The sequence below is a fragment of the Leguminivora glycinivorella genome, chromosome 2 (genome assembly GCF_023078275.1).
Source record: "Leguminivora glycinivorella isolate SPB_JAAS2020 chromosome 2, LegGlyc_1.1, whole genome shotgun sequence".
Classification (NCBI taxonomy): domain Eukaryota; kingdom Metazoa; phylum Arthropoda; class Insecta; order Lepidoptera; family Tortricidae; genus Leguminivora; species Leguminivora glycinivorella.
In genome coordinates, this window is record NC_062972.1 from 31,338,574 (window position 1) to 31,353,561 (window position 14,988).

Sequence of the window (14,988 nt, forward strand, 5' to 3'; positions counted from 1 at the left end):
AATAGTAAAATGATAGTTATATTGTATTACAAAGTTTAAAAATCTTATCTTGATTTTTTTTTGTATTTCAAAGGTGAAACAAAAGCAATGTTGATTATGCTTTTAAAAAATCCGATATGGTTTACCAGTTAACGTCACAGCAATTGACGACCGGTCTGGCTCAGTCGGTAGTGACCCTGCCTGCTGAGCCGCGGTCCTGGGTTCGAATCCCGGTAAGGGCATTTATTTGTGTGATGAACACAGATATTTGTTCCTGAGTCATGGATGCTTTCTATGTATATAAGTATGTATTTATCTATTTAAGTATGTATATCGTCGCTTAGCACCCATAATACAAGCTTTGCTTAGTTTGGGGCTAAGTTGATCTGTGTATTTTATTTTTATTTATTTTAATTCTCTTATTATAATTGGGCCTACATGTGGTATTATACTGTGATGTGGTACAAAATTTAACTGCGTGTTGTAGACGACTAGCAGCGGCCAGTACGCGCGGCGACTGCAACATGTAGGTTTGCCAATTTTGTCATGTTTAAAGTACCCCTCGCGCCCAGGAGAATTTTCCATAATAGAATATGAGGCCAAATAGCACTAGACCCTACTCATAGTGTTGTGTTCCTGCCGGTGTGTAAGGCTGCCAGAGCTCAACGAGGGTGCGGTGTGCTGATGACGGGAGGACTTACGGAACTGACTTATTCCGTCTATTGTCCTTTGAGTCGTCGGCAACCCGAACCCTCCTTGGAACTTGTGCACTCTTTTTTACTGTGTATTTAACACAGCAAAAGGGAATATACAAGTTTCTAATGGGGTGGCAATGGCAACGCGCATGTGACACTCTTTGAGTTGCAGGCGTCCATAGGTTACGGTCACCGCTTTCCATCAGGCGAGCCGTACGCTTGTTTGCCACCGACGTAGTATAAAAAAAAAATGAGGGAAAATTCCCACGTTGGGCGCCAATTTAGCTGACTAGCAGCGGAGAAATCAAACTACGGTTTTTCTTATAAACAAAATATATACAATAAAATAGGAAATAACTGTCAGTATGCGAGAAACATAAATATCGTCACTGGCCTTTAAGTTCCCGGGAAACACTATTCGTCGGGTTTCACGAGGTGCATTGACCGCGGGTCTCCTCTTGAATACGGCCAGCGATGTATGGCAACGAAACCCAGCGGAGGAACTCAGCAAACCTCTTACGTCGATGGATATTCTCTTATTAATCCTCTTTAGATTAAATGTAGAGTAAAAGGCTGCATAAGAGGCAGCCTAAAAACACTGTATTTTAATACCGACACGAATCATTATATTTTAAAAATAATTAATTTCAAGTAATTTAGTAGGACAATTCCTTTCCAGAGAAGAGAAAAAATTCTGTTCAAAAACAAAAGACGCGCGACAAGCTAACATTTTTTTCCGCAGCGGCCAGTACGCGCGGCTACTGCAACATGCAGGTTTGATATGTTACAGTATAATTGGTAACCCAATAAAATGTAGAAACTTTACAGTATGAAATATTGTGCATCTATAAATTTATTTCAATAGCAATGTTTGTATTAAATAAAACCATGTGAACTCCGGACGACATCCGGAAAATTGCAGGTCACAACGGGATGAGACTTACTCAGGACCGGGACAAGTGGCGCACTAGAAGAGAAGCCTATGCTTAGCAGTGGACCAGTGAGCGATAAAGGTCTGATATGATGATGAAACCTAAACTAATCGTTTAATTAATGTTATTTTGAATAACGTACAGATAACAGAAAAAAAAATTAAATCGAAAAGTTTGAGAACATATTAAGTTCTAAGCCTGCTGTTTTTTTTTATGTGGATTCGAAGTCATAACTTGTTATAAAGCGGGATCTATTAGAGGCAGTCTGAGTATATCTATTCGCGGTGCCTTCGGTCCCCTGCCTCCCCATTCAGTCAATAAATAATACACTTTTTGTTGCTCCTTTTATTGTTATTGGATTGGTCTGGGGTTCGATGTCTGCGTAAAGAAGTGCCGTAAAAATCTGTTGGGAATTTCGCGGATTTATAGCGTTATTGTAATTATTAGGTGCGGCGTGGTCGGAACAAGAAAGGTGATTTGTTATTTTTGGGTGTTCAAATGAGGTGTGGCAGGGTGATTCGAACTTCATATTATTGTCGTGAAATGTGATTATATTGGGTTGGTAAGAAAGTAATGAGCGAATCATAACCAATATTGTAATTTTTATTTAATTTATTATTTTAATCATTTATCAAAAATATAACGGCCTTCGTTATCTACTACTTGTCTCCATCGTTCTGGTAAAGAATGAATAGCATCGGCGAAGAAGTTCTTAGGTTTAGATTCAAAAAACTCAGCTATGTACTGTCGTAGATGGGCTTGATCATCGAACTTTTTTTCATTCAAGGCATTGCTTAGCGATCTGAACAATGCGTAATCCGTAGGTGCCAAGTCTGGAGAGTACGGTGGATGAGGTATCACTTTCCAACCTGGTTCCAATAGCTTTAGCCGAGTCACTTTTGCAATGTGTGGGCGAGCATTGTCGTGTAAGAAAAAAACTTTAGCATGCTGTGGACGATTCTGACAGATTTTTTGGTTTAAATTTTCAAGCTGATTACAGTATACTGATGCGGTAACAGTCATTCCACTTGGTAGGAGTTCCCAGTGAATAATACCATGAATATCCCACCAAACGGACAGCATAACTTTTTTCGGGTGAGGCTCTGTTTTTGGTGCCTCTATTTCTTTTTCGTTTGGAGCTAGCCACTGACGTTTGCGCGTGTGATTTATATATAAGACCCATTTTCCATCTCCAGTGATAAGATGGTCCAACCAGTTGAATGTGCGGCGAAAAGACAGAAGTTGTATGCAGATATCGGCACGGCGGTTTAGTTGATCTCTATCAAGTTCGTGCGGTATCCAAACACTGTATTTGTAGTTTTTTCCCAACTCGTGTAAATGTGTTTCTATGGTGACATGAGAGCAGCCTAACTCGGTAGCAAGAGTACGACTCGTTAGCCTCGGATCTCCTTCAATTAAGGTTTTTAATTTGGCTACATCAATCTTCACCGGTCGACCAGACTTAGGTTGATCTGGCCCCGTAGCCGAATGGCATTTCTCCGACGCCAAACGAAAGCGATACGCCGCTGGCTCTGTCGCGCCAATACGCAAGCGCAATAGAGATAGATATCTACTAGCGCTTCGTTTCGTGAGCGTTTCGTGAGCGATTGTGCCATTCGGCTAGCCACCCTGATAATGAAAAGTGGCGACTACGAAACCGCTGGAACCATCGTTTCGCCGTGGCCTCAGACACAACTTCAGGAGCAACACGCTGACATATATTACGCACTGCTTCGGCGGCTGAATGGCCAGACTGAAATTCATATAATACATGAAATTCATAATTTGCCAACAAACTGCTATACAGTTTGGCGATAATTTGTAACTTTAGACTTTAAGGTTTTTCTTTTTTCAATAAATTAAAAAAAAAAAAAAATATAGTAAGCAATGCCTTACATACTCTTTTAATTCGTCCATTTTCTTCCTTATATTAGCTCAGCGACAGCTAGTAAATGACTGACGAGAAACTGTGCGACTCGCCCTTTATATACTTTCGACCATAGAAGATTCTAGAACTCTCTCAAAAATTTTATGTGGAATTCAATCGATCGCTCATTACTTTCTTACCAACCCAATAGATAAAATTATGTTTGCAAAAATAAGAAACGATTTTATGATGCTTTGAATTCGCGGTAATAAAAAATATTTAACATTGAACAGGGGTAGAGTAATAAGTGGGCTACGATTTTGGTAGCTTCGTCTGCACAAGGGATAAACAAACGAAAAACCATTTTTATTTTTTATTTTATTTTATTTTAATACAGTTAATTTCTATAAAGACGCTTATCTTCTTCTCCGAGAGTTATCTCAGCATTTTTGACACAGCTCATAAGAGCATGGGGTCCCCTTTGGTATCTTATCCGAAGTTTTAGCGTAGACATTCTAGATAGATGCTCCTATAGCTAAGCCATATAAAGCTTGAAATTGCTAAATAGTAATAAATTGTTATACACGGTGAAATAAAAAGTACCGTTCAAACTTGGCATAATAATGACTTTTGAGGTCACAATGAACAACTTTGGAAATTGCGAAAAAAATTTGGCTATTTCATACATTTCTACTGTCATGGTGCCGCTCATTTCTATGGAACAGAAAAAAAAAATTTTTTTTCTATTTCAGCATTGGTCCCATAATGAAAGTCACTGTGCAAAGTTTTCTTTTTTTATTTCACCCTGTATAGAGACCATTTAAGAAGAACTATGAAAAAAAAAACTTGAAATTTGATCCATGAAATGAATACTTATCAGAAAAGGCAAAATTTGCACCCTTCCTTACAGCTCAGCCACAACATTGGCCTAAGCGCGACAGCGGTGAGCGGCAGCCATACGTGCGAATGAAAAGTCCCATCGCTGTGTCTCGCTCCAATGTATGGCCGCCGCTCACTGCTGTCGCGCTTAGACCAATGTCGATGTCGTGGCTGAGCCGTTAGAATTCAGTAAGACTGCCATCGAGCTTAATTGCGGAACTCGATGAGTGCTACGTGAGAAGCATGCTACTTACGCTCTACGACGTAGCAGCGTAGCACTGCTACGCTTGCGGTTTAAGTACTGATTACAAATTAAATTTCTGCTTTTAATTTGAAAGACGAGTTTAAATTGATGGGGTTTTGGACAGATGTGATTTTTGGATGTTAAATGCAAATTCTTGAACACACACTTGTATAGGCTACTTGCCTCCTAGTCAAATAAGCTTCTTTTTAAGAACTGTCAAAACGAATTTGAACGACTTGCTAATATGGAATTTATATGAAATCGAATTGAGTGACGTCACGGTCAACTCAGTTACTTTATTTATTTCTACCTGACTTATTAAATAGAAATTGGATTTAAATATAATTTCTATCCATGTTTTTCCTATAATTATCTGATGCTTTATTTCGTGCATGGTATACAATATTTTAGAAGAGAGGCCTATGCTCAGCAGTGGGCGATAAAGGGCTGACATGATGATGATGATGATACAATATTTTATTTTGACTACAGTCAAGTTCCCTATTACATACATACAGTACACGCGCATTATTTCCAAAATTTACACTTGACACTGACAATTCTGTGCCTATTTCTGAGTTGATAAGTAACATTGTTACTCAGCGGCAATGTTTCCTTGTTGAACAGGCAACGGACGGCGAAGTGTCACTACTACCGGGCGACAATTGTCACTATTGTGAAATAGGGCACTGTGTGCTCAATGAGCTAACCGTGACACATCCGCCGGCAGCTCTTCTGCTCTCTAGTTCTGTCACGGTCGCCATGTAATACGCGCAACGTTAGGGGGGAAGGGTAGTAGTGACACGCAGACTCATTGGTGGATCGTTGTATTATTTACACGTATCACATTCTCGGGATACTACCCTGATTCAAATAATAATCACTTATTTTATAATATATCACTACGTGCTAGGAGAGGGAATCTCTTATCCGGTGTAGGCGGACTATGTGACTTTTAAGATGCTGGGGGGTTACCATGACGTACTAAAGACGTTCAGTTTAGGTTGAGAGAATGGGACACAGCTATAGCAGTTACATAGCTCCGTCCCTCTCTCTCAACCTAAACTGAACGGCTTTAGCACGTCATGGTAACCCCCCTGATCACTCAATATCCACAGACTTGAAATATGTCAGCCTATCGCATTGTATACCCTGAGAGTATATCTATTGCATTGAAAAAGTTACCTAATCGTTAAGTTCTTTTTGATTATTATTATTTTATTTCCGCTACCCAAAAGTTGTCTGGTAGAGATCGCTCTTTAGCGATAAGACCGCCTGCTGTCTGCCCCTATTTATAATCATTTGTTTTGTCTCCACTGTATCTTTTGCTGCGGTGTGCCAATAAAAAGTATTCTATCTATCTATCTATCTAAGTTGTCCCTATCGAGTGACTATGGTTAACCTCTAAGATTGCAAGACTCATCGGTTTAGTTCAAACATCATGCACTTTATGATAGCCGTAAAACTGAACGACTGCGGTGATAGTCTCATGTTTATCGCTCTCCAGTAGTTGTGACGTCTGCGTCTGCGGCATTAATTTATATCTCTATACGATTTATGGCTCCTACAGAGAGCGTATTATAATTATTGTACGAGAACCTTACACTCTTTTAACAAAGTAATTTTACTGCACTTCTGTAGAAAGTGGCAAAATTCGTAGCTGCTGCTTCGATTTTAATTTTATTTTACAGTCAGTTAGGTAAGGTACAGCGGGGAAAATCTCGACTTGAGGGCAATTGTAACTAATCCATTTTTTCCATTATTACACTATGATGTTGAGTTCTACATGTCTCCACTGAACACGCCTGCCATATATGACCGGTGGACACTCTATTTAATAATGCAAACATGGAAAAAATGGACCAGTTACATTTGGCCCCCCAGTCGAGATTTGCCCCGCTTTACCTTATATTTTTTTCTGAATCGGTACTCAATGGAACTAACCAGCATGCATAATGTATGTAAAATTTCAACCCAAACCAAAGAAATAGGTACCTAACTGCTGTAAAAGAAAATATTATACTTAATCAAAGCAGCTGCTAGAAATGTTGTCACTGTCAGTGCAGTAAAATGACTTTTCACCTCACTAGCTCGGAAAGGACTTTTTTATTCTTTAAAAACAGATAGCAAAATCGCATTTTATCCACAAGAGTGCAAAGAATATTTGAAATCCGAACGTGTCATTAGTTACTTTTTTAAATATACATACATACATACATACAATCACGCCTGTATCCCATAAAGGGGTAGGCAGAGCACATGAAACTACTCAAGTTTCAGTGCCACTCTTGGCAAATAAGGGGTTGAAAGAAAACGAAACTGTGACATTGCAGTGACAGGTTGCCAGCCTCTCGCCTACGCCACAATTTAACCCATATCCCACAGTCGCTTTCTAAGACACCCACGGGAAGAAAGGGGGTGGTGAAATTCTTAACCCGTCACCACACGGGCGGGTTTTTTATATATAAATTCTTGTAAAGGCATGTCCCAGACGGGACAATTTTCTCCCTGTGCTTAAATTGTCTTAACAAATCATGTGATGTGAACATAAAAATAATTTCATATTGAATTGTATCCGACTAAAAACACTAAATTCAAACAATTTTATAACATGATTTTACCATAAAACACTTGAAATCTTACAAAAAATTGTATTTTAGACTTTTCCAATGTACTTTTTCAGAACGCACCTTAAGTAACATTGCAATCTCAAAACGCGTGAAACGGAACGCACCCAAATAGATTTTTCTTCTTGATTCTTAATTTGAAACTTTTGTGCTGTCGGTGGGTGCATAGTGGAAATTGTAATAAACGCAAATTGACTTATTTCTGTGCAATTATGTTCCAGTTGTTATTTAACCCCCGACGCAAAAACGAAGGGGTGTTATAAGTTTGACGTGTCTGTCTGTCTGTGTGTATGTCGTGTGTGTGTGTGTGTGTGTGTGTGTGTGTGTGTGTGTGTGTGTGTGTGTGTGTGTGTGTGTGTGTGTGTGTGTGTGTGTGTGTGTGTGTGTGTGTGTGTGTGTGTGTGTGTGTGTGTGTGTGTGTGTGTGTGTGTCTGTCTGTGGCATTATAGCTCTCGAACGGATGAACCGATTTTGATTTAGTTTTTTTTGTCTGAAAGCTGAGTTAGTCAGGAGTGTTCTTAGCCATGTTTCATTAAAATCGGTCCACTCTATCGCAGTCGGGGGTTTTTTCAAAATTTTAATTTTATGGTTATATTGCGTGTTTCCTCGCTTTAGTGAGGTGAAAAGTTATGTGTTACCTCGTGTGTATTGCAACACTCTCTACGCTCAGGATTCTATTTTTGAACTACTCGCTTCGCTCAGGATTCTATTTTCGAACCACTCGCTTCGCTCGTGGTTCAACCATAGAATCCATTCGCTAGCTCGTGGTTCAACCCTAGAATCCGCTTCGCTAGTTCGTGTTGCAATTCCACACTCGGTTAAAATACAACTTTGCTCCCTTGTATAACAAATAACTATTGTTAAAATTGTGTATCACAATAAAATTTTAATCTGCTCGGGAATTAAATCGGATCTATTTTAGCGTTTAAACATTTGTAAACGCCTGTTACCTTCTTAACTAATGAATGAATGACATATTCAATAATTCACCACCAAACAGCAGCAAATAATCATTCCGCAAGTCCATTAGCCGCCTTGCCGTCAATAAATTGAATTCCATTCAATTCCGCGGCTGACTCCTCATCGCGGACAAATCGTCTCATTAATTCAGAGACACGGCGAGACCGTACCGTTTTGTCCTTTAAAAAGGCCTTAAAAATTACACGTAGCCGCTTGTTCATACAACACTTGTACACATTTTTCCAATATGAGGGCATTTTTAGAATTTGGGTCCTCCCAATTATCGTAAATTGTTAACAAAAATTAACCCGCTGTCAGTTTTTTGACGACAATTAAGCATAAAAAAGCATAAAACCGAATACACAAACGCTCACGAAACGAAACGCTCGTAGATATCTATCTCTATCGCTCTTGCGTATTGGCTCGACAGAGCCAGACTACCTTTCGCGGCGATTCAAATGCCATTCGGCTACGGAACCTGGCCCCGTAGCCGAATGGCATTTCTCCGACGCCAAACGAAAGCGATACGCCGCTCGGTCTGTCGCGCCAATACGCAAGCGCGATAGAGATAGATATCTACTAGCGCTTCGTTTCGTGAGCGTTTCGTGAGCGATTGTGCCATTCGGCTAGCCACCCTGAACACTAAGTGAAGGCGCAGCCACGTAGCTTAATGTTCTGTCAATCTTAAAAAAATCGTTTCTTTAAACACGGGCTCTTCAAGAAGAATGACAATTTTATGCCTCCTAATCATATTTAGTATTATTTATTAAGAAGACTGTTATACTCAACAAGAATATGTCCACATAAGATTCGGTATTATAAAAACCTGTAAAATGATTTATGCAAAATCATATTCTGTGTAAGGTGTTTCTGCCAAAAGATACTTTTGACATCAATTATTATACGAATCAAACCAAAAAAGTTTGTGCAAGACAATAGACTGGAATCAAACCCATAAACGAACAAGTTTCAAATACCAACATATACACTCATTTAAACCGCTAATAATGTGTGCTATATTCACAAAATATGTGTGCTATATTCCAAAGGGGAAAATGGGCTCTTCATTTGTATAGTCAAGTGGTGGACCATTTTTTTCTTTTAAAAAATGACACGCTTCCGGTAAGATACGGCGCGGGCTCTCTGAAGAATGAAATTGTTTTTCTGATTACGTTTACCTCTTAATGGCTGGATAATGGAATGGAGTGGTGAGTGTCTGTGGTTCTTTGTAAGTTGAATTTAGTTTATTTTTAACGTGTCAAAAAGTTTTTGTTTTAGGCTCAGATTTTGTGCCAATTTTATGGTATTAACGGTCAATATTGATTTTAAATTACTTTTACCACAGACGAGACATTTGGCACGTCTGACGGTATTACGATATATACTAGTAATTTATTTAGCTGATTTGTACCATAATATATGTAGCTAAACGATATCATCTTCATCCTCCTTCCGTTATCCCGGCATTTGCCACGGCTCATGGGAGCCTTGGGTCCGCTTTGACAACTAATCCCAAGATTTGGCATAGGCACTAGTTTTTACGAAAGCGACTGCCACCTGTCCTCCCAACCCAAATGGTACTAGACCTTATTGGGATTAGTCCGGTTTCCTCACGATGTTTTCCTTTACCGAAAAGCGACTGGCAAATATCAAATGACATTTCGCACATAAATTCCGAAAAAGTCATTGGTGTGAGCAGAGGTTCGAACCCGCGACCCCCGGAACGAAAGTCGCACGTAAGTTACCGTCAGGCTCCAGCGCTTCAGCTAAATGATATTCAAATCAATTATAATAAGCTCAAATTGGCTTTTGTCATCAGAATTTCATCCTATTACTTACATAAAAAATGTCTACCAACGTAACGTAAAACATGAATACGTACATAAAATAACATTTTTAATAGACACTAAGCGTGCGCGTAGCGAAATTATGAAAATTGCCCATTTATCTGTTTTAGGGCAAAGCTGTACGAGTAAAGCGTCTAATTTATTGTTATTTCGCCGCGAGTGTACACAGGGCGTAAAGGGGTGGCGAAAGGTCACAAGAGTACAGTCAACATCAAAAATAGCGGATTACATAACGCCTCAGACGCGCCAGCTTAACCAACCTGCGCACTTGACACGAGTTGCCTGTAGTTAATACTCTCTATGGGCATTTTCAGAATTTGGGTCCCCCAGTTAGCAAAACTTGTTAGCAAAAATTAACTCTCTGTCAGTTTTCTGACGACAAATTAAGCATCAAATCTGTCTAAAATTTTTTTTTTACATTCTGAATGTAGATTATCGCTTAAAGTTCATGTAATTAACACGAAAACAATATTTTTATTGAAATTTCATGCTTCATCGTCACAAGACAGTTAATTTTTAGGGTTCCGTAGTCAACTAGGAACCCTTATAGTTTCGCCATGTCTGTCTGTCCGTCCGTCCGTCCGTCCGTCCGTCCGTCCGTCCGCGGATAATCTCAGTAACCGTAAGCACTAGAAAGCTGAAATTTGGTACCAATATGTATATCAATCACGCCAACAAAGTGCAAAAATAAAAAATGGAAAAAAATGTTTTATTAGGGTACCCCCCCTACATGTAAAGTGGGAGCTGATATTTTTTTTCATTCCAACCTCAACGTGTGATATATTGTTAGATAGGTATTTAAAAATGAATACGGGTTTACTAAGATCGTTTTTTGATAATATTAATATTTTCGGAAATAATCGCTCCTAAAGAAAAAAAAGTGCGTCCCCCCCCCCTCTAACTTTTGAACCATATGTTTGAAAAATATGAAAAAAATCACAAAAGTAGAACTTTATAAAGACTTTCTAGGAAAATTGTTTTGAACTTGATAGGTTCAGTAGTTTTTGAGAAAAATACGAAAAACTACGGAACCCTACACTGAGCGTGGCCCGACACGCTCTTGGCCGGTTTTTGTTAACAACTTTCTCTAATTGGGGGGAGGGGGGGTCCTAAATACTGAAAATGCCCCTATACTCATACTCACCTGATGAATGGAAAACCACGCTTTCCTTACCTATATTTCTCTATAATATGATACCTACTATACTCTGCACTTTTGGGTACCTATTTAAAAAAAATACAAACAATTACAAAATTTTCGGGTAGCTACATATTTGTCGGTTCACCAATCAACTACAAAAACCAAGCGGAACTATCTCTGAGCGACCTGTCTTTAACCTTCTCATTTGGTCATGTAATGTTTTTAATTACCCTCAAATAGGAGCTTTTTGAGGGTAGATGTTGTTTACATTTATTTTAATGACTTAAGATATATATTATTACTAACTTTTGCCCGTAACTTCGCTCACATTAGAAAGAGACAAAAAGTAGCCTATGTCGCTCTCCGTCCCTTCAACTATCTCCACTTAAAAAATTACGACAATTAGTCGCTCCGTTTTGCCGGGAAGTACGGACAAACAAACAGACTTTCACATTTATAATATTAATATGGATAGACTTTCGCTCTTATTCATAGACAATAGACAAAATGGCGCCTTCAGTAAGGATGCGTTCAACTTACAGTAGGGCCGGGCTATACGGGCATTATGCTGAGACGGGACCATTTCGTGATAAACTTACCTATCCCTTGTACTTTTCTAGTTTTAGGGCCGATTGCATCAAACCGTGACGTCTGTCACCGTTAAAGCATTCGTTATATTTTATTGTACGGGAAGTTCTATAGACATCCGGCTGCGTGACGATGATGTGTCTGTCAAATGTGGTTGATGCAACTGGCCCTTAGTCATACTCTATGCATAATGTGTAGTTTTTAAGTTTATTACGAATAAATATTTTGATTATGATTATAAACGTTCACTAACGTTATCAAGCCGTGAAGTTCGTTTGTTCCTTTCCGACGTGTTAGTGTGATATAAAGGGACAAACCCACTGTAAGCTGTCGGGCCGCCGAAATAGAACATTTGTCGCTCATTGACAGTCCGAGAAAAAAATCCATATAAACAAAAGACGCGCGCTGGCAGCGGTATCCGTACCGGCCCGGCTGCCAGCAAGCACGCAGCACGGACGTTAGTAGTTCCGTCGCCTACACCCACTTTAGTGAACGTTTAATTAATAAGGGGCTATAAGTACAACTAGGTATAACTATAACACTTTAAGTTCTCGCGCTGTGTACACGTATTTAAAGTCACTTACAGGTCGAACGCGATTAATTAACATTATAATTATGTTCAAACCAAAAGATCTATCTTCGAAACAGTGCTCGGATGTTGTGAGTGCTGTGTCGTGCGGTGGGAAATAAACATTAACTAAAAGCGGGTAGATTATTTATTTATTTGTCTACCCCGAAAATTAATATCGGGTAGTTTTGTGGTTTCGGGTATCGGGTGGTTTTGGAGGCCTTGGTCATTTTTTCTTTGTATATGACATTTATTTCAGTTTATAGTTTTGTGGTGTTTACATCTCCGGTGACACTTTGCTGGGGCGTCAGTCTTCCGCGACCACGGCCAGCGAAACGTTAGGAAAAAAGGTAAAATAATGTTAATTTATCGCGTTCGACCTTTAAGTGACTTTAAATATAGGTATAACTACCTAGGTACTACTAATCTATTAAGCGAAGTGCGGAGTTTTGCGGTGCCTTTGATGGATCAGAGAGAACTTGGTAATACATTTCCTAGGAAATTAGAACTGCGGTGAAATTCTCTTGATATTTCCGATGCTTTTACCTCTATATGCCACTAATATCGGAAGCTTCATATTCTCTGGCTTCGTTATCAGATATATTTTATTGAAAAACTACTTGTTAAACTACTGTGTTAAGTACACAGCAAAAGGAGTGTACAACTTCCAAGGAGGGTTCAAGGTCTTTAAACGAAAGGTAAAAGGAGATAGCCGACTTGAGGCTATCAGTTTGGCAGTCAGTTTGCCATCGCGTAATATGTTTTACAGATTTAGATGAAAAATACAAAACGCGCATTTTATACAAAAAACGATAACATATACGGTTCATATTATTAAATTAAAACGGGACTTAATCGCGTAAAACTTACGTTTATATTTTAACCCGACGTTTCGGACATGACATTACGTCCGTGGTCACGGGTAGACTGGCTGGGAGTTGTATCAACATCTTCTAGCTGTACGAGTTTTTCGAACTACCCGCACTTGATTGTCATCAGTCACTTTTACGCTAGGGTTGCCACTCTGCCTACATACAACACTCACGACATCCGATGGTATGGGACCGGAAGTTTTCTCACGTTTACACTTGCTAATCACTGGATTCCACGAAGATGAAAATCAATATATATACGGTTCATATGAAACTAAGGATAGAAATGCATAATAAAAATACCTCATGTTGTTTATTTCCGTGATTCAAATAACAAAAGTTTTACTGCCGTCAACATCTTCCTCAGCATTGACATAAGGCTACTCGACGCTAGATGTCGGCTAACAAATAACTTGATTTTTAGAGAAAACAAACTTAAACTATAGAAAAATAGGAATAAGTCAGCAAGGTTGCAGAAACATTAAAGAAACATTAAACATTAAATTAAGAATTTACGATATGAACTGGCAAAGATAGTGGTCATACTATACCGATTTATCATCGTCAAAAAATTTAGTGAACCAAAAACGTCACGTTCAGAATCATGAAATATCAACTCGAAGTTTAATCCAACTATACTATGTATCTTGTGCTAATAACTGAGTCGGTCAGGGGTAGTCACCACACCCAACTCCCATGTTTATAATAACCCTCTAACTGCTGTCTCCCGCCGGCAACCTGTGGCCCATCTAATTGGTCCCTGATTGCCGGCCACTTACCAGGGGTATGCTAATATCAAGTTTATGTTAATAAAGACTTGTTCGCAGCGCCCGAATTCATTAACTATTAATTATCTAGGCTGATCTGCGAGGTTTCATGCTCAGTTGGCGGGCAAAAAGGTTGGCGGCAGCTGCCTTTGAGAATATTCAAAGTTTTTGCAGTTGGGATATAGTTCATTGGAGAGGGACCAAGTTTCTGATAGTTTGAGCGCTGGGAGATGGTGTCGTATTCAAAAATAATTCGATTTTGCGGTTAGGATGGTACGTATAATAGTTAAACGTAAATAGTAATAAAAAGTAAATTAATGATATTTTCACCACACCAACGGGTAAAGGCTTACTTTGCTATTCGAAAACAGATAGCAAAATTGCAGTTTATCCACAAAAGTGCAAAGTAATTTCATACAAATTTTAACTTGATATCTTGAGCTGGCTGGTAGAATTTACCTATAAATGATGACTTTGAATCATAAATATTGAATAAACCGATGGATTTCATTGATGTTTTATAGTCAGTATTTTGTTCGCGTTGGTGTGGTGTACAATTTTGTGTTTCACTCAGTGGCAAAGTTGTTGTTTAACCGCACGTGCCAATATTGATACCCGAGCAAGCGAAAGATTGCAATATTGAACCGCGAGCGTAGCAAATGGTTCAAAAGTGAAATCTTGAGCATCGCGAGGGTTTCAAGGCACGAAGGTTAAATAACTATTAATGTAAGATTCGACATTGTAAACTTAGCTCTCAACTGGAGAGTTTTGAGACACGATTGTCAATAAGACTTGAGCGGAAAAAGAGTAAAAGATAATTTAATGTATGGTTCGATTTTGTAACTTTGCTCATAACTGGGCTTTTTTGCTCCAATTGTGGGGCACAATTGTCTAAAGGAAGAAAATTAAGTACTCGATGTTATAATAACGTTTCATAACAACCAATGTAGAAGAGTACCATTATAGATAGGTACTGAAATTAAAACATGTTCCTATACATAGGGTTTCTGCTCGAGAATTCT